Consider the following 2,581-nt stretch of genomic DNA (forward strand, 5'->3'; position numbering starts at 1 on the left):
GACTCTCAAGAGTCTTCTCCAACACCACAGTTCAAAAGCATCAATTCTTCGGCGCTCAGCCTTTTTCACAGTCCAACTCTCACATCTATACATGACCACAGGAAAAACCATAGCCTTGACTATGTTGGCAACCTTTGTTGCCAAAGGTTGCCAACCTTTGTTGGCAAAGTAATGTCTCTGCTTTCGAATATGCTATCTAGGTTGGTCATAACCTTCCTTCCAAGGAGTAAGCGTCTTTTAAGGGGACAACAAAGAATGAGATGGCTGGATGGCAACACCGACTCGATAGACGTGAGTTTGGGTGAACTCCGGGAGTTGGTGATGGACAGGGAGGCCTGGCGTGCTGCGGTTCATGGGGTTGCAAAGAGTCGGACATGACTGAGCGACTGAACTGACTAAATTAGTGGTTTCCTGGTTATTTCCATAAATAAGGTATTAATTCACCTTGTTACTAGCCATGCATAAGTATTACAGTCTTTTAAATTTTGCCAGTGGTATTTATTACTTTATTTGTGTTTGTGTGTGATTTTTAAATTTGTTATTCAAATGTAGTTGATTTACAATATTATATTGGCTTTAGATATATAACAGGGTGGTTCCACTTTTTTATTAATTATACTCTATCTAAGGTTATAAAATATTGGCTACATTCCCTGTGCTATACAATATATCCTTATAGCTTATGTTCGTTGTCACTTTAATCTGTTTTCCTAATTACCATTGTGTTTGAGCATCTCTCATAACTCTTTTAGTTGTTTTGATTCACTCATCTATAAATAACCAATATTTTTATTGGGTAATTTATTTTGATTGCTTTTTCTAAGTTTTCTCTCAAGTGACACACCTACAAGGTACACAGAAAACACATGGAATGTAGAGTCAGGGTCCAAAATAACTGGGATGTGACTACAGTTAACAATACTCTACTGTAAATTTGAAAGTTGCTAAGAGTAGATCTTAATTTAACTCAGATGACCACTATTACTGTGGGCAAGAATCCCTTAGAAGAAATGGAGTACCCATCATAGTCAACAAAAGGGTCTGAAATGCAGTACTTGGATGCAATCCCAAAAACTACAGAATGATCTCTGTTCATTTCCAGGGCAAATCATTCAATATCAGTAATTCAGTAATCCAAGTCTATGTAATCCAAGTAATTCAATATCATTCAGTAATCCAAGTCTATGCCTGGACCAGTAATGCTGAAGAAGCTGAAGTTGAATGGTTCTATGAAGATCTACAAGATCTTCAGAACTAATACCCCCACCACCCAAAAAAAAAAGTCCTTTTCATTATAGGGGACTGGAATGCCAAAGTAGGAAGTCAAGAAATACCTGGAGTAACAGGCAAATTTGGCCTTGGAGTACAGAATGAAGCAGGGCAAAGGCTAATAGAGTTTTGCCAAGAGAACGAACTGGACATAGCAAACACCCTCTTCCAACAACACAAGAGAAGACATCACCAGATGGTCAACATCAGATTGATTATATTCTTTGCAGCCAAAGATGGAGAAGCTCTATACACTCAGCAAAAACAAGAATGGAAGCTGACTGTGGCTCACATTATGAACTCCTTATTGCAAAATTCAGACTTAAATTGAAGAAAAGTAGGAAAAAACCACTACTTTGGTTTTCAGGTATGGTTTCATGAACATTCATCAAATCCCTTAGGATTGTACAGTGAAAGTGCCAAATAGATTCAAAAGATTAGATCTGATAGACAGAGTGCCTGAAGAACTCTGGATGGAGGTTAGTGACATTGTACAGGAGGCAGTGATCAAGACCATTCCCCAAGAAAAAGAAATGCAAAAAGGCAAAATTTGAGGAGGCCTTACAAATAGCCTTAATTTTTTTAATTTATTTATTTTAATTGGAGGTTAATTACTTTACCATATTGTATTGCTTTTGCCATACATCAACATGAATCTGCCACGGGTGTACACGTGCTCCCCATCCTGAATCCCCCTCCCACCTCCCTCCCTGTACCATCCCTCTGGGTCATCCCAGTGCACCAGCCCCAAGCATCCTGTATCCTGCATCAAACCTGGACTGGCGATTCATTTCTTATATGATATTATATATGTTTCAATGCCATTCTCCCAAATCATCCCACCCTCTCCCTCTCCCAAAGAGTCCAAAAGACTGTTCTATACATCTGTTTCTCTTTTGCTGTCTCGCATACAGGGTTATTGTTACCATCTTTCTAAATTCCATATATATGCATTAGTATACTGTATTGGTGTTTTTCCTTCTGGCTTACTTCACTCTGTATAATAGGCTCCAGTTTCATCCACCTCATTAGAACTGATTCAAATGTATTTTTTTTAATGACTGAGTAATACTCCATTGTGTATATGTACCACAGCTTTCTTATCCATTCATCTGCTGATGGACATCTAGGTTGCTTCCATGTCCTGGCTATTATAAACAGTGCTGCGATGAACACTGGGGTACACGTGTCTCTTTCCCTTCTGGTTTCCTCAGTGTGTATGCCCAGCAGTGGGATTGCTGGATCATAAGGCAGTTCTATTTCCAGTTTTTTAAGGAATCTCCACACTGTTCTCCATAGTGGCTGTCTAATT

The sequence above is a fragment of the Bison bison genome, unplaced genomic scaffold (assembly GCF_000754665.1).
Source record: "Bison bison bison isolate TAMUID 2011002044 unplaced genomic scaffold, Bison_UMD1.0 scf7180017864141, whole genome shotgun sequence".
Classification (NCBI taxonomy): domain Eukaryota; kingdom Metazoa; phylum Chordata; class Mammalia; order Artiodactyla; family Bovidae; genus Bison; species Bison bison.